This window comes from Macaca thibetana, chromosome 10, assembly GCF_024542745.1.
Source record: "Macaca thibetana thibetana isolate TM-01 chromosome 10, ASM2454274v1, whole genome shotgun sequence".
Lineage (NCBI taxonomy): Eukaryota > Metazoa > Chordata > Mammalia > Primates > Cercopithecidae > Macaca > Macaca thibetana.
This window is the reverse complement of record NC_065587.1, coordinates 78349332-78367948: the sequence shown is the minus strand read 5'-3', so window position 1 is coordinate 78367948 and position 18617 is coordinate 78349332. Positions and strand designations below refer to the sequence as shown.

Genomic DNA, 18617 nt, shown 5'->3' with positions numbered 1-18617 from the left:
TTCCCCATGTGACATGATATTTCACTTTTTTCCCAAGTCCTCCAGGTTCCCTATTTGTGAAATATAAGTTTTTTTATCTATCATAGAGATGTACAGTTTTTTTTTATTCCTACCAAGCTTGAAGGAGTGGCTCTTTGTGGAGTGTTACTTATGTATATGTTGATTTCACATCTTCCCCAGAGCATCCTAGTCTCTGCACATTAAAAAAAAAGAAGAAGAAGAAGAAGAAGAAGAAGAAGAAGAAGAAGAAGAAGAAGAAGAAGAAGAAGAAGAAGAAGCAGCAGCAGCAGCAGCAGCAGCAGCAGCAAAATAACCCTTCTCTTTTCACTCACAAGCTTAATATTTTTTTTTCAAGTTTCAAAAGGAATAGACTAAGGGGAAGAAAATACACACCCAAGGCTATTTCTCTACTACTAGGAATTGGTGTTTCCATACAGATGGTTTCTCATACCCCGGGGACTAGTAAGTGCAGCCTTGAAAGGAAGCAATTGGAAAGTACCTAAAAGAAGCTCCCAGCCTATTTTATTTGGCACCTGCTCTCTAGGGCAGAAAGTGAGACGAGGAGAGTCTGCAGTAAAAACCAAAGAAGTAACTGAAGAAGGGGAAACATACACTGAGCCCTTAAGCTAGAAAGACCTCTGATATTACAACCAGGACTGTGTATTTCAAACACACGTGTAAATAGTGGTGGCTTATCGCAGCTGATAGGGCACGAAAGACAGCAGCCAGAGATCTGGTTGTAGTACGGGGGATGCAGAGGAGGGTGTTGTGACCATTCTTTAAGGATTTGTTCCTTATTCAAAGTGTCCTATATCCCTGCATTATTCAAACATCACTACTCAAAATGGAAAACATGGAAATAACTCAGAATCTATAAAGTGCTTCACTTGCTTATTTATAATGCAGGAAAGATAGGGAAAATTCAAAAAATGGTTTTGTTAACTTCCAGTTGTTATGTCTCTGTGTTTTAAAATTAAGTTATATCTCATTACAATAAGCTTCATGGGAAATTTGGCATTTTATTCCATGGAATTCTCACTGGTCAAAATCAAAGGTACTTGACCTAGGTGGGAATCAGGTGTCTTCAGTCATGCTTAGCTACATCACTTCTAGATGGCAATGCAGTCTTGAGTTTACTTCTTAACCTCTCTGAGCTCCGAGTGAGGCAAGGTGAAATCCATGCTTTGTCTGTTCCTTAAGTTTGGTATGAAACAAAACCAAAGGCATCCTAACAAAGTGTCAAGTGTGAGGTGAATGGGAGTTGTAATCATTCTTACCCCCATGGCTTAGAAAGCAAACCAAATGGCATGTCTGCAAACATTCCTTAGATGAAGTGCTTTTTGATTCTTGTAATTCATGTTTGGTTTTTATTGGAAAATGGATGTAAGTATCATTGGTTATGGGAAAGAAGTTAAAGACCATGCATTCGGAGGGAGAAAAGGAGCTATACAGTTGCAATAGAAAGCAGTGGGATTTATTCTATCCTCTCTTTCTGGCCGGCCAAAGAGTATAATTCCATGGAGTTGTTTTTCCTTATATCTAAAATAGAAATACCAGTATCTACCACCCTGAACTACTTAAGAGGAATGTTGTAAACATCAAAGGAAATCATGTGTGAAAAGGCTTTAAAAGTTCAAATAAAGTAAAATAGTATATAGCTGAGGGGTTATACCACTTTTCCCTCTTGTTCTCAGAAAGGTTTCTAAGCGTTATATTGAAGATTCTGGTAAGCTTAATCAAGCCCTCTCCCACTTGTAATGCTATCTGATTTTTTTTCTTCCTTTTATAAATCTAAATAAGTAAAGATAGTATCTAGCAAAAGGCATTGTATGTGTCAAATTTATCATATGGTTAAACAGTTCTAACATCATGGGCTCATGTCAATTAGCTCATGTCAACATTTTATTGTATTAAAACATTGGTCAATGTTTTACTATATTAACGTTGGCCATAACTTGGGAAAATGTGTATTGTCCAAACCAAGACTGGTTTGAGAGTAAAAAGGAGAGCTGTTAATAATTATGTCAGCCTAACAATAGTCAACTGAGACTGTTCTTGGAAAACAATTATTGTCTAAAAGCTTCCTTTTAAAAATAAGTCATAATTATGCCTAATATGTTCTACAGACTAAGAAAGGCATGGGGAAGATTTTTTAATGAGCAAACTAAATGTATTCCATGGTTCTAGCCTTCGAGAAGCCACAAGTCTATATGGTAAGAGAAAGCTTATGAAATATAAGGATGCAAAATTAGTAAATGAAAGGCATCATGCTAGCTAACATGTGTTGGATTAAGTGGAGTAGAATCTTGGAGATTTAGACACGACAATGAAGATTCAGACAACCTTGAGTTGTTGGGGAGCTTCTCTGAGAGGGCCAAAGTCTTTAACTGGGTCTGGAAGACTGGTGGGATCTCAGTAGATACAGGGAATAGCATAGTTGGAGGTATTTGGGGCAGGTAAAACACTGTGGAGAAACACACAAATGGATGAGTTTCCATGGCTGTGTGTAGAGGGGAGAGACAAAAGGGCTGTGATTAAATTTTATAAGGATAAAATCTATTGTTTCAACAAATAGTTATTGAGTGTCTGTTACATGATAGGCAGTGTTCTAAATTATAGAGATATAACAGTGAACTAAACAACATATTTACCCTTATGGAGTTTATACTCTAACAAAGGAGAACTTCCCTTAAAATCTGCACCTTCTTTAAATGAACGTTTAGATGGCAAGAAGTCTTTTGGGGAAAGGGGGAATGCTACTTAAAAAGCAGAAAATGAATGATTCAGGTCATTTTCTGTTAAAATAATAAGGGATTTCTAGCAATTGAGCTAACTTATCTTCCTTAGCCAGAATCTAAGACATGGAAAAAGGTTTATTGAGCATCCATCTATCCATTCATTCATTCAACAAATGTTTATTGAAAACCTACTAGGTGTCTGGCTCTTCTACATGCTGGGGATACAGCAATGAGAAGTTTGGAGAAAGTTCCCTGCCTCTGCAGAGATATTCATCTAGTAAAAATGGATCCTCCCAGATCGTATATTCTAATCCACAAAAATGAAAATTAAAAAAAAAACTCTTCAAGTACTTCTTTACATATTCACTTTCTACAAACAGAGCTAATAAGATGAAAGTGGTTATTTGCTTTTCTCTATAATACAATTTCCTTGCTCTGATTATTACTGTGTGGGTCCAAGTCTTCTTGGAAATGTAATAGATGCCTGTGGCAATTGAGAATCATTAGGAAATAGAAAAAAGAAACTTTCTCCCACACGTCTGTCTCAGAGAGTAGTAGACCATTTGTCATGCCATGGGCAGCCCTATTTGGAAGATGGGAGATGATAACCTGACTATGAGGTTAAATACTCCCCCAAAATGCTTCTGCTTCAGGCAAGACAGTATATTTACAATGTCATAATACAGAGTTAATGTCACTGTATAAAACAAAAATGTGGGTCTGTTACTCCTAATTTGAAAACTGGGGCACATATGAGAATAACAGAAACACAGATTGCTAGACCCACCCACTAGAGAGCCTGATTCCAAAAGAATTTTCATTTCTCCCAACCCCCGGTGGTGATACCTATGCTGATGGTCCAAAGGTTGCACATTGAGAACCACTATGTTCTTCTTTCAATATGTGGCTGTCATATAAATATAACATTGATTGACCTGTAGATAATGTAAATTGTAATATTTATAAAGGAGGTCATTGTATTCATGTAACTGTCTATGGCTGGGCTACCCAGTATGGTAGCCACTGGCCACATGGAGCTATTGAGTTCTTGAAGTGTGGCTAGTGCCATATGTTGAAATAAAAATATTTTGGATATTTTATGTTAAATAAAACATATTATTAAAACTAATTTCACTTGATATTTAATTTCAATGTGGCTACTAGGAAATTTAAAGTTAACATGTATGGCTCACATTGCATTTCTACTAGATAACACTGGTCTATGGAGCTTTTCTAAACATGTATATGCTGAGGGTTGGTTTTTACAGAACTGAGAAATTTTTGTAGAACTTAAAAGTTGAATTTTTTTTTTTTTTTTTTTTTTTTTAGAATTTAAGAGTTACCAGCAGAGGAAAAGAAGGTATTGTGCTTTCTTTGTAAATAACTTCTCAACAATATCTTTTTTATTCACTTGCTTTGAATAATAGTTAACAAGATAATATTCACTAGAAGATGACTTCAATAGAGGTTTGCCAGCTCTCACATCTTAATTAATGTGGCTGTTGGGTCTGTTTCTCCTAAGTTTACCTCAGTTCCTTGGAAGTGTTAAGAAATGCTCTCCTTCAGAAGGAAGGGTTATTAAAGGTCACTGCATTTCCCTTTTTAGAATCCATTCAAGCTCCAGTTGCAATACACATAGATCAATTTCAGATAGATTGTAAATCTAAGCGCAGGATAATGCAGTATGAACTTGGTGGGAGTAAAGACTTTTTCAACAGGACATAGAAGGTAATAAACATAATGGAAAAGATACATAAATTGGTCTAAACTAACATGTGTTCATCAAATACATCTTTGAGCATGAAAAGGAAAACCATAAAGTGGAAGAAAACATTTCAATGCATTTGTTCAACATATCCAGAATTTATAAAGAACTCCATCAAATGAGTAAGAAAAAGGATGAGAACCTAATGGAAAATGGGCAAGGGACTTGAACAGATATTTCACAAGAGAGGAGATCTGCATGGCCAAGGCACATGAAAGAAGCTCAAGCTCATTAGGGAAATGCAAAATAAAGCCACAATGAGATGCCACTACACACCCACCAGAATGACAATCATAAAAGGATTGACAATTGGAAATGTGGATGAGGGCGTGGAGCAACTCAAACTATTGGCAGGAGTGTAAATTGAGCACTTTGGAAAGCTGACTGGAGTGCTCTACTGAAGCCAAATATACTCATATCCTTTGACACAGCAATGCTACTACTAGGTATGTATATACCCAATAGTAATGCATCATACATGTCACCAAAAGACATGTACTTGAACATTCAAAGCAGCATTATTTTTTAAAGTCCCAAATTAGAAACAACCCAAGTGTCCATCAACAGTAAAATGAACTTATAAATTGTGGTAGAGTCATGCTGTGATATACTAGACAGCAATAAGAAAGAACATGGCCTATCACGACATGAATTAATCTCACAAATACAAAATGTTGAATCAAACACACTTAGAATTGTGTGATGTAATGATTCTATTCATATCAAGTTCAAAATCAAGCAGACCAATCAATCTCTGGTGAGAGAAGCCAAGATAATGGTTTGCCTTTGATGGAGTTGGTTACTTGGGCACAGCTTGAGGAAGGCTTCTAGCATTTTTCTCCTTGGTCTGCACTGTGGTTTCAGGAATGTGTTCCCTTTTTGAAAAGTCTTTAAGCTGTACCCTTTTCTGTACACATGTTATACCTAAATAAAATGTTGAACAAAAAGAGAGATGAAATACAAAGTCGTACCCCATGACCCTCCCAGAAAAAGTAACTCACCTCTTAGAAATACACACACACACAGACACGCACACACACACACACTCACTCACACATGGCCATCACTGTATCTCACTACTTAAAACTTAAAAACAATATAGACTTTTGTTTTATACTTAAAACTATAGTTTGCAGTTGACAATCAGAAGTTGTTTTAATATAATAAGATTTTTTGCACATATCAGTCCAATTTATTTATCTTAAATTCCTCATTGGACATATATCATTGAAAATCAAAACTAGAATTATAGTGTAAAGTTGAAGTGTAAGTAGTATATTGTTCTATATTCAGTTAAATGTCATCTAGCTAATAGAGATCTTATGTGATTCAACCTGTCCTGAAAAACCTTAAAAAAAGGACCTTGATGATAGGTAGGTTCTAAAGACCATAAGATTTGAATAATTCTCTATACAGTTAATTCCAAAGATTTATGACAATGATAAATTTATGCAACTGACATACAATTATTTACATTAGATTGAAGTGAAAACTAGATAGAGATATTATTTTAGAAGTATACATTGTTCAACACAGCTTATGCAAAAGTCTTTATGAGTGCATGGTTATATTCCTTACTGGTAGGAAGCTGCTCGTAATGCGTATCTTTGTGTTAATGAGGTTTATTATATGACTCAAAATTTATTTGCTCAAAATTTATTTGCTCAACAGCATTTTTGGTTTTAGTGTGTAAATGTATGATTACAACACAGTAACATATAATATCTAAGCATGACTATATTGAAATGCTTCATTACTGACAAGTTTCCACTAATGTGAACTATATGGCTCTTTGAGTTAGAAATGTCTGTAATTACTGTTCTTTGGCTTTATTAGGATTACTTACGGGGAAATTGTGTAGTGTATGTGCATGTGTGTGAGAAAGAGAGAGAGGGGAGAGAGAGAGAGTGAAAGGGAGGGAGGGGAAGATGGAAAGGGACAGATAAAGGAGAGATGAAGAGGGAGAGAATGGAAGCAGAAGGGAGGAAGGAGAGAAACTACTACAATGAATCAAACTTGTGTTTCTGCATTGACTTTTTGCATTTGGAGAATAAAAAGCCAAAACCGTTTCTCCTTGCCATCTGTGTTTCCAAGTATCACTTTAAGAGGGTCTTATCCCACTCTTAGATTATCAAGAAAAATGTCAGATTTACAAGGAGTGCCACTTTTATCCCTTTCCTGAAAGAGGAATATCTATTGCCTTCCCAAAGGATCAATTGTATTCTCCTATCATAAATGACTTATTTGCAATCCATGGAACCAGGAAAGTTGCCATTCTTCTTTGCTTAACCTTAATTCAATTCAACTGCAAGATACATAGAATAAAGTGGAAATATATTATAATATTCACCCATGATTTACTGGTAGAGGAGAAACTAGCATTGCTACAGTGGCAGTCACTTTATGTACTTTATTTAATTCTTTTAACAAACCCATAATATAGACTTTTTGTTTTGTGAGTTTGTGTGTTGGTGGGGAGGGAGTAATGTATTTATTTATTTATTTATTTTTAATGAAGAAACTGGGGATAGAAGAAATCCAGAATTTGTCTGTCAGGCTCACACAGCTGCCAAGCTGATATTGATTGGCCCAAGTGAACTCTCACTCCTTCTAGGATAACATCCTTCCTCTCAGTTTTGGAACTTTGTCAGGACCATGCCTACATCTTTTAAAATGCCAAAATTTCCAAAGTTTGTGAAGATATATTTTACAACTATTTAAAAAGGCATCATGAATACTTAAAAACTAGGGTGATGATTACTTTCCAAAATTTCCCCTCTAAACTAATTACATGAATGACGTTGAATCATGTGTTTTTAAAAAAATCACTGAGAGTTGGAATTCCTTTAGTGTCAAACACCTTAATTTAAATTATATTATATAGAAGTGTATCCATGGAATAAAACATAACCTAACTGCCAATTGAAATAAAATTGAGGCTGACCCTTCCAAAGTTCTGTAGATGAACTCCTATGCATACAGTAGCGAGGATGAACACTTAACACTCCTGAATCCCATTCTGAGAGCATATTTGCATTTTCATATGGAAGGTGTGATGCAAACAAGTAATTTCAAAAGCTAATTATAAAAGCCATCTTTAACCTTCTCATTACTTTCACACAAGGAATGTGGCTTTAATATTTCTTGATGTTACTGTACAGCGATACTGATGAAACAGGTCCTCTTATCTGGCTGTTTTCTTTTACATGAAAAACTCTGAATACGCTCAAGTACTCTAACAGAGTGAGCAATGGCTTCGATATTAATTCTCTGGAAGGAAGAATGTATAATCAGCAAAGTTTGAACAATTAGTGATGTATGTGCCACTATGTACCTGGGCACGTTCAGTGATTTCTTTGCACATGGATTTAAACATGATGCTGCATAATAAGGTAGGCTTTGCAATCTTAGAAGCTTATAGAAGCTTTAATTCTAATAACAACTTTTCTTCTTTACCCTCACTCTTCCTTTCCTCACTCTCTCCCACCTCTGTCTGAGTGTCCTCAGTAATCAAGTGCTTTCCTCTTTTGGTACAGATATTATATGTTGGGACTCTGGGTTTTATCCTGGTAACTCATGGCCCCCTGCATTTGAAACACCTGCATTTGAAACAAGTGCATTTCTTCTTAGGCGTGTCCGGGAATATGTTTCTAGGAAACTAGCAGGCAGCTGCAAGGAGCACAGATGTTGTTGCCCTGCCTGTAGCCCCTTGGCTTTCTCTGGCTGCTGAGCCTGTGTGTGGGGGCAGACAGAAATGCTGAGGAAGGTTGGGCACAGTGGCTCACACCTGTAACCCCAGCACTTTGGGAGGCCAAGGCAGGTGGATCACCTGAGGACAGGCGTTCAAGACCAGCCTGGACAACATGGTGAAACCCCATCTCTATTAAAAATACAAAAAATTAGCTGGGCATGGTGGCAGGTACCTGTAATCCCAGCTACTCGGGAGGCTGAGGCAGGAGAATCACTTGAGCCCAGGAAGCAGAGGTTGCAGTGAGCCTAGATCATGCCATTGCACTCCAGCCTTGGCAACAGGAGTGAAACTCCGTCTCAAAAAAAAAAAAAAAAAGAAAAAAAAGAAAGAAGGAAAGAAATGCTGAGGACTACCCCTAGGAGAATCTCTCAAACCTCTCAAACCAGTGATGGATAAGAGCTGATGGACAAATGCTGCAGTGTCCTAGATCCAGGATGGGAAGCAGGGGCTAGCAGTGGTATCAACTCTGAGGTACATTTACCTTCTCTCCAGAGAAGGTCCTCAGCAGGATGGAGGCCCAGTTGCCCACTGCACTCACTTGCTTCTTCACTCACCTTGCATTGACAGTCTTCCTATCCCTGAATTATTTCCCTACATCCCTACCGTTGCTTCCTGGGACTAATTCCCAGATAAACTACCTGCACTCAAATCCTCATCTCAGAGTCAGCCTTCTGGGGAAACCCAATCTAAAACACATATTTCTTCTTTCAAAAATGACATGATATACCAGACCAATGCTGATTTTCATTAGAAGGTAATTCTCCCTAGGAATTAGCAGTCCACATTGAAGAACAGCGGCCACCACCCACCCCATGTGGAGGCATTGTAAATGGTGTGTCGCTGTCAGCCTGCCCTCGGCACAACTCCACCTGGCATTTTGATTCTTCTTCCTGTGACCACAGCTCTCCTTTGCCTTTCTCACTAGGGACAGTTCTACTGACAGTTTTTCTATCAGCTGACCTAAGTGAGTCAATTCCTATTTTTATGATACTGTTGTCTGACTGGCTGAGCAAAGAAGATTGTTTTTGTGAGGATGGAGAGGGGTATGTTTTTTTTTTTTTTTTTTTCCAAATATCTAGAGCACAGCATCTTGTTATCCTTAAAGAAGAACTGATCTTCATGTGAAGGCATCTATATGTAAATGTTCTTATGAGCTCTGATGCCTGCAGGCCTGCTTGGCAATCATGTGCCTCAGAATGACCCAGAAGCCCAGATGTGTTCCAGTTATCTCCATGCACAACTATAAATAAGCACATAGGAGTCTACACATGAATTCGCAGAGATATCTAAGAGAGATTTAACTGTTAAACTCCTCTACTCACTCTAATACCAAGATACTTCAAACCCCAAGGTAATAATTATGGATATAGAGGATCAGAAAGCCATTTCAGATAAAGACTTAGAATCTGAATACTCTATTTTTCTAGCTCAAGTTACCAAAATAGCTTTCTCCAAGCCAATCTGCAGATGTCCCTTGCTTATCAGCAGTTTCATTGCTGAGTTCCAAATCATTAAACACTTGAAGCATGAAGGCCAGGGAAACGAGTAATTATTGGTTTGGTGAAGTTGCAAGGGAGGTTAGGAAACCCAAGAGAGAGTTAGGCTGCCGGATATAGACACAAAGGAAGAAGAGGGGTGAGGGAGGAGAAATAATTAAGAGTCTGCTTGCAATCAATTGAGTGTCCATCTGCTATTGAAGTCATCGTAACACCAAATTCTGGTAATTGGTATTTGGCTGAGTAGACAATTAGGCTGGCCACAGAATGAAAGGAAGCCAAAGACTGGTGAGTCTATCCTGCAACCTTACTTCCTCCTCTTTCTGAAGCAGAGTTTGAGGACGGAGAAGTGGCAGACAGAACCTCCCACGGTTTCTGCAGAGGGGAGCGTGTTTGCAGAGCAGTGACACCTCCTGACTCAGAAAACAAATGAAGCAGTACCTGAGGAGAGAAATGTTCAACTACAGACGTTAATTATTAAAACAAAGGCAATAAGGGCTGGCGGTTCTTTGGAAACAGTTTGAAGTATCACTTCTGTTATATAAATGAAGTTGTTATTGTGATGGAACTATTTTCTAATGATTCAGAATACACATTTAGAGTCATATGACTGAGTCCACCTGAATGCCACTGCATCTGCAGTGATGAAGCTACATTGGTGCAGTGGTACTTTATACTTAATTGAGGCTCCTATCACTTGGTAATCTGAGAATCATCATTGAGTAGGACTAACTAGAAAAATGTAAGTTAGAATTTATATAGCCCACGTTTTTGCCAGGCACTGTCCTAAATTGTTTTATATGACAACATGTTTAACAACTCCAGATTTTTTTTTTTTTTTTTTTTTTTTTTTTTTTGCTGATGGGGAAACTGAGGAATAGAGCTACACAGGTGAAATGTTGGAGTGCCGCTGACTTGCTCCCCACCCCTATCCTGTGTTCATGCTATGTGAGCTTCAACCTCTTAGTGTCCTGGGAGGAATTACCAATGTTTCCTGGACTCTGCTTGTCCCTGGCTTTGCTTGGATGACAAGAGGAAGGGGCCATCAGGGGAAGACAAGGGTGCTATCAGCAGCAGGAAAGAAGCCCCAAGCAGGGGAGCCCTGTGCCCACCCAGGACAGATGGGCAGTCAGCAGGAGAACCAAGGACCTGAGTCAGAGTTAGTTACCAATTGAGTGGACACACAGACATTTTCCCTCCGTTCCTATAGGCCTTGGAGTATCTCAGGTCTCCTTTGAAGAAGCTGCTCAAGTTTAAAGAGATTCTCTGTGCTCTCCTAAATAATACAAAGTGTATTGGGGGGGTGGGGGAGGAGGAAGCAGAATTTGTTTGAAGCAAGACATTTCCTGCTGGCTCCTCATGGGACTCTCAGAAGAAGTCTAGCTTGGAAATAGGAAGGAAACAAAGTCTGCCCTGTGTTTAAATCTGCATTTTCACCCTGTGCCTGCCCTTGGTTTCCACCACGGCTGTGCTCTGGCCAGTTTTAGACTACTCCTATTTCCCCAAAGGGCTCTGGCCTCTCACCTTGGTGTCTTCTTAAATATTTAGCACATCCTTATACCAGTCCCTGCCCCCACCATCGCCAATCCATCCAACCCTTTCCCCACATCTCAGAGCCTTCCTGGGCCCAGCATTCAATTCTGGAATGGATAATCCCTACACGCATACACACAGATGCACACACATAACACACACACACACATACACACACACACACACACCCCTCCCTCTCTTGGCTTCTCTTTATCCAAGTACTTGTTACACCCCAGTGCAATTAGATCATTGCTTTTTCAGGTAATTGTTTCTCTGAGTGCTCATGGCGACAAAGATTCCCTACTCTGTGCATCTATGTGCTGGGCACCTGGTGGACGCAGAATAAATGTTACTGAATGGAAAATGAACTCACCCTACTGCCTCAAAGAAAGTGTTTGGCCATATCTGAAGCCGAAGCCACGATGTGCAGGTTTCAGACTCACCATGTATTTCTATGTCTGGCCCTATACTTTTGAAAAGCATGAAACCTGGAGAAACTCTGACTCAGTTAATATCCAAAGAGGCCCCTGTATGATGAGCGGCATGTAAAGTAATATTTTTGATAGGCAGTGAAGGAAATCAGAATTCAAAATGACATGGTAAAATTGGAGTTTTGGAATAAAATCCAGTAAAAATAAAGAGCACAAGGGACCATGATTGGGCAGGGGAAATACTTTACAAGTTAGACGGAAAATGATAAACTACAAGTTAAAGTGTCATTTGAAGATATCCAGGAGGAATGATATGACTCAAGCTTCCTGAAAATGAGAATCTTGGCACTGTATCTAAAAAGAAAAATATGCAGACTTGATATATGCAGTAGACGCTCTCTGAGTGCCACCCATATACATTGAGCTTTTCCATTTGCTCTCAGCTGCCAATCTGGGCAGCCTTGGGACTGAGGCCTCTTTTTTTCCATCCTGAGCAAAGCTATACAGTCTGGGCATAAGATAGGCTGGAGGCTTCAGTGAACTAAAGCTCCCCAAGAGCAGCTCTCTGCCAGTTAATCTCTCAGGAGTGGGCAGCTCCTTGGCCTCTTAGGTGAGATAATTTGGAAACACTTGTTTTGTACCTATTCTCAGAGTTCCCTAGCAGAACTGAGCCTCAGTCACACACTATTATAACTGGCTCACCAGCTCACCCTTAATTAGCTTTCTTCTCTTCCACATATTACATCTTTGCTTCCCTAACAATGGTCCCTGTACTTCCTAAATAAACTCATTGTACTAAATGCTTGCCTCAGGATCTGAGAGAGGGGCAACTTTGAACTTCAAGAATGTATCAGTCAGGACACGGGTAAGAAAGGGAATCCATCCCAGGTGGTTCATGTGAAGGGATCTCAATGCAAGGGTTACCTGCAGAGGTATGGAAGCAAACAAAAGATGTTGAGGCCTCCAGGGACTAGCAGCAGCAGGAAGCCTTACTGTTCCTAGGTTGAAGGGGATAGGGGTTGCAAGTGTTTTGTCCGGAGCTGTAATCATAGAGGGATGCAACTATTTCCAATGTGGCAAAGTGAGCTGCAGGGGCTCACACCTGTAATCCCAGCAGTTTGGGAGACAGAGGCAGGAGGATTGCTTGATACCAGGAAGTCAAGGCTGCAGTAAGCTGTGATTACGCTACTGCACTCTTGCCTGGGGTGACAGAGCAAGAGCCTGTCTCAAAACAAAACAAAACAAAACAAAAAAGATACCAAACAGGGAGGGAAAAGGAAGGAAATACCCTGGCCTATGTCTCCTCCTGCCCTCACAACATCTACCAGTGCCTCCCGGTGACCGAACCCACTCAGACACCAGTCACCAAGGGAGTGTCTGTCAAATGGTCCACATGGGTCAGCTTCCGAGGCACAGAGAAGGGCAGATACTGGATTTGGCAAAGCACACAAATAATGAATAGCCCACATGGTTTTCCTGTTTATTACATTGGTGACTTGGCTCCTGCTGGCAGCACATCAGATTCTAGATTCTATTACTGAAGAATTTGGAGAGCCTTTTTTTGCCACTATAAAGATAATTAAAACATTAAGGCATTGAGACCCATTAAGAAAATTATTTAAGGCTCATTTAGCTCAAAGAAAAGCAGTCTGAAGGACCAATTAATATTGTTCATTGCATGTAGCAACACTTTGCTAATGAAGAAGATGGGCTCCAACATAATAATTTTTTAATCAGAAACTTCCAGGCCAGGGATGCAGGCAGAATAGGGCTGTACTTCATAACACAGAGGATGTCATTGACATGACATGTTCAGTAGATAAGTACTAGCAGAAATAGTACCAGCTAATATTGAGTACATGCTATGTTTTAGACACTGTGTTATGAGTACCATATCACATCTTGAAATTCTGAGAACATTCCAATTATACAGATACTGTTATCTCCTTCGTATTCCTTTTCTGGGGCTACTATAACAAAGTACCACAAACTGCGTGACTTAACAGAAATTTATTGTTTCCAAGTTCTGGAGCTGGAAGTTCAAGATCAAGGTGTCAGCAAGGTTGGTTCCTTCTGAGAGTTGTGAGGGAAAAAATCTGTTCCACATATTTCTCCTAAATTCTAGTTGTTTTCTGGCAATCTTTTACTCTCCTTGGCTTGTGGATCTCTTCTTTCATGATTATATGTGGTTCTCCCTGTGTATATCTGTGTCCATATTTTCCTTTTCTATAAGGACACCAGATATATTGGATGAAGGCCCAACCTAATAACCTCATCTAAGTTAATTACATCTATAACGACTCTATTTCCAAATAAAGCCACGTTCTGAGACACTGGAAGTTCAAAATATGGACTTTAGAAGAACACAGTTTAACCCATGGCACCACTGTCAGATGGGAAAACTGAGTCAGCAAAAATCGAAGTGACATAAGGTTTGCCCAGTTAGAAAATGCTTAAAAGATATTCAGTGTGCTAGAAAATATGTGTCACAAGCCTGCGACCAGTGCTATGGAAAGGCAAGGGAAGAGTTGGATTCAGATTTTTAGAGATGTTAAAATCAACTATATTCAAGAAGGAAAGAGATTAAATGAAGGACTGGAAGGAGAGAGTGCATTTATAGTCATGAGAAGTGGGGACTGGAAAGTGGTCCTAGGAGAAGGAAGGGAGAAAATCTGGTTAGATCCTGTATACAGCAGCCTCCTCTGAGAATGAGGGACATTTGCCAAGGCAGGCATATTCCCCACTTCCACCCCAAAGATACCCAATGGACATCAGATCTGCCTTCCAGCCAGCTTTTAGTCTTAAGAAAACCTTCCACCTATTTATTGAAATTCCTGGAAAAGAGGAGAAAAAGCTATCTATTAAGAGGCTTAAAAATACTAATGCCTAATTGAAGAAACATTCAGCAGGAATGAGTGTAATCAATTTGGTCATTAGTTTTTTTGATTGAAGTGGAGAATAGAAAAAAAATGCATTTATAAAAAGCAACAGAGGCCATGCAGGATGCAGTGCAAACATCTAAATGTCCCCGGGAGGAAGGAAAAGAGGGTCATCATGTTACATTAGCAAACCAACATGCCCACATGCTTCATAATAAAGAAAACTGGCAAGTTTTCAATAGCTTTTCTTCTGCACATTTCTAAACCTTGAATACTGCCCTTCCTTGAAGTCTTTCATGTCTTGACTTTCATATCTTCAGTGCCCTCTGATTTAATCTGAGCAGGCACATCACTATAATGAACAGCTTCAAAATTCTCAGTGATTTAATGCAATAGGAGTTTCTTCTTCATACCCCAGTCCAGTGTACATTCTGGAACCATAATCTTTAGGGAGTTTCCCAGGGTCACATAACTAGTATAAGTGGCAGAACCATAATCTGAGCCCAAACAGTTTATTTTCAGAGAGTCGGTGTGCTCCTAACAACTACAGCTCCTGGTTCCGGTAGCTCTATAGTCACAGTTAGCTACCTTCTATGACAAACAGTTCAAATTCCCAATGGTTTAGCACAATAAAGTCCTATTTCTCATTCACTTCACAGACCAATGGGACTAGTTCTGGTTGGCAGTCTTCTTCCACATGCTCCATCAGGGACCCAGGCTTTTTGTGAGTCAAGATTCCACTCTCTTCTGTCCACAGAGAACTATCTATTCAACTGGCATGTGAGGAGAAAGAGAAAGCTAAGATCAGTCAGGGGAATTTTGTGGGCCATTCCCATAAGTCAAGTAAATGCACTACATTCATATTTCATTGGCTTCAGTCACATGACCATATTCCAGTACTTTGGGAGACTGAGGCAGGAGGATTGCTTGATCCCAGGAATTCAAGGCTGCAGTGAGCTATGATCACGCTACTGCATACCTGCCTGGCTGACAGAGCAAGAGCCTGTCTCAAAACAAAACAAAACAGAACAAGAAACCAAACAGGAAGGGAAAAGGAAGGAAATACCCTGGCCTATGTCTCCTCCTGCTCTCACATCATCTACCAGTGCCTAGACACAAGGGAGACTGGGAAACATAATCCACTATACGCCTAGGATAAAAAGGGAAACAGATTTGGTCACAACTTTATATCTCAGACACATCTATGTGTAAGAAGACAACAAGGAGGAGGAAAAAGAAGAGGAAGAAAGAAAAAGAAGAAGAGGATAGATTCCCCCAGGTTTTACAATATCCCGTAAGGAGTTGTATTTACCTTCATCTGGTCCTGTATTAATGGAAATTACATTGCAGCTGCAAACAGGCAGCATCACTTTCTGAAATTTCTGAGAAATACAGATTATCTTCAACATGAATGAGCTAGTTGTAGAAACTTCATTCCCAAGAGAACAGCTAATTGGGTCTCACTCTATGTAAAAATATAATTATTCACCGACTGTGGGGCATGTATTTTTCTATTCCTTCTGAGAACAGAGCCAGAGACAGGAACCTAAATTGCAGCATGAGATATTTTTGGTTAAATAGAAATTTGAGGGAGTGTGTGTGAATATTTGAACAGCATTTCTAAGAAGGTTTGTGGAATTTGCTCTGGAGATTTCTAGTGAACAATATAGAATCACTTCAGTCCCTAAAGGGAAGAGTTTCAACCCAACTATTAGTATCCAAGTGTTCCGAGAGTGCAAATTACTTAAGTGCTAAGTTTTAAGCCCTAGCATCCTAATGTCTGGAATGGAGTTAGAGTAAATCCTACAGCTTCTTTCACAGAATATATAAAGCTACCTCCTAGAGCTTGAACATTGTTAGACATTTTTACTTCATCTGTGAATCATCCCATATATAAGATGTTGTCATTCCAATGGGTGAGGAGCTGTACACAATATGCCAACCTCCTCTTGCCTCCTTTGACCATCAAAGGGAATATATAGGCAGAGACTTCCCTTCTTACACCCATTTAAGAACATAAAGAACTTGTGTAAGAACATAAAGAACCTCAGGAACATAAAGTGGCACAGATTGTGGGGTTCACCTCAATATGTTTTCCCTTTCCCCAGGACCTTGGGTCCCCAAGTGTTTGTAGTCCTAATATTCAAGTTGTAATTCCCCAGACCAATAAAACCATTTCAATCTAAGTTCAGTGTTGCAACGTTTTGGCCACTGCTTTGTGCTTCACTGCTTGGGTTTTGAATCTGTAATTCTTCTGAGTTAAGAAATGCCTTGAGAGGAAATGAAGCTCAGAATGTCAGATTCACCTCACATCTTTCTCTTCTCAGCAAGATCCTCACCTATTGAGTTCTGGCTGCCCTAGTAGCTTTCTAGTACCTCTCAATATAACTTCAAAATAAATTGTCAAACTCTTCTCGTTGTAGGTGGAAGGGTTTGTACAACACCCTTTTCAGACAATAGAATTACATCTTTATGTTCTGAAAGGAAACCTAAGACTCTCTATATAGTGAAGAAACCTCCAAAAATTAAGTAAAATGGAGGTGTTTATGGACTAACAAAAACAGGGCATTTTTCACCAGGAGACCTGAACTGAAAGGAGAAATTTAAGCAGAGAGAAAATTAAGAGGGAGGGATACACAGACATGCAGAAAGGAATAAAGTGTAAGAAAAATAACAAATGTAAGTGAATATTAACTATATTAAATAATAATGTTTTAATAAATGACTTTCAGTTTGTAAAGTATTACAAAAGATAGTATGAAGCAAATGCAATTCCAAGGCTCTTAACATCGAACACGAAATAGTAAGCTTACTAACATATAAAAGACTACAAAGAGATAAAGACTTATGTTGCCATCTCCAGGGAAATTATTCAAAGAAAAGCAAAATAATATGCAAGTATCTAGCTAATAGAAGGGGGAAAAGGAATGATAACAAATACTTGATTGACCCAAAAGGCCAGAAAGCAGAGAAAAATAAAGATAGGACAAGTTGGGGGAAACATCTTTGAAGCAAGATAGTTTATTTAAACCCATCTATATTATATTAAATATGAAGGGACTAAACACTTCAATTGAAATTCAGAATGTATAACTGGATTAAATAAAAAAGAAATAAGAAACATATGTTGCTTACAAAATACATACCTTAAATATAGTGATACAGAGAGGTTGGAGGAATAATACTAATAAAAGAGACCATGCAAAAAAATAAAATTAAAAAGCTGAAACAGCTAAGTTTACATAAAAACTCAAGTGAATTTTAAGGCAAGAAGCACTTTTAGAGATAGAAATGTATTATACTTTATTGAAGAATCATTCCACCAGAAAGATATGATTTGTAATATCTATGTACCAAATAATACAGCCTCAACATGGATGCAAAAATTGATAGAATTCAAAGGAGACATTGGCAAATTCACAACTCTTGGTAACTGTTAAACAAACCAAAAGGAATAAGAGAAGATTTGACAAAATCGTTTGCAAACTTAAACTAATTGACATATATAAAACACCACACCTAACAATTGCAGAATACACATTCTTCTGAAGTGGACATAAAACATTTGCTAACGCTGATCCTATCCTAGGGTAGGAATGTTCCTTTTTGAAGACACCTCTCAGGCAGCCTGTCCTTGGGAAAACCTTCTTTGGCAGCACCCCTGCTCTGGTCTGGAGCAGACCCAGTTAGGACTCCTTAGCATTTAATATTCCGCTACATGTCCATATCTTCTTCTCGCAAACACTGGGGATTCTCTCCTGAGGACTTTTTCTGGTCACAGAAACATGCTCAGGGCCATGCACACTTCAGGGTAGAAACGCCAAAGAGTTAATGTGTCAGATGCAGTTCCCAACCCATAAAAAATGGGAATTGCTGAATAAACATCCCACTTCCTTACCCTTCAGATGGGACCACCCTGGGGTACATCCTATACTACCTCTCAGAAACCCTCATCAGGACCGAGCTCCAGTTGCTGACAGTAGTAACCTGCTGGAAACATACTCTGCACTGGCTGCTTTTTTGG

General features: G+C 39.0%; 1 protein-coding gene across 4 annotated transcripts in view; it reads left to right on the top strand.

Annotated features, from left to right (window-relative positions):
* The window catches only part of PAK5 (p21 (RAC1) activated kinase 5), a 603498-nt gene that overhangs the window by 446579 nt on the left and 138302 nt on the right, over positions 1-18617 (top strand). The window contains exon 3 of one of the 4 annotated variants that reach the window (XR_007717043.1): positions 181-211. The exons of 2 other annotated variants lie outside the window; for them this stretch is intronic. The gene's annotated coding sequence lies outside the window, so the exon portion shown is untranslated. Of the gene's footprint in view, positions 1-180; positions 212-3864; positions 4099-18617 lie in introns of those variants that run through there. One more of the 4 variants, XM_050745057.1, reaches the window with a different exon arrangement.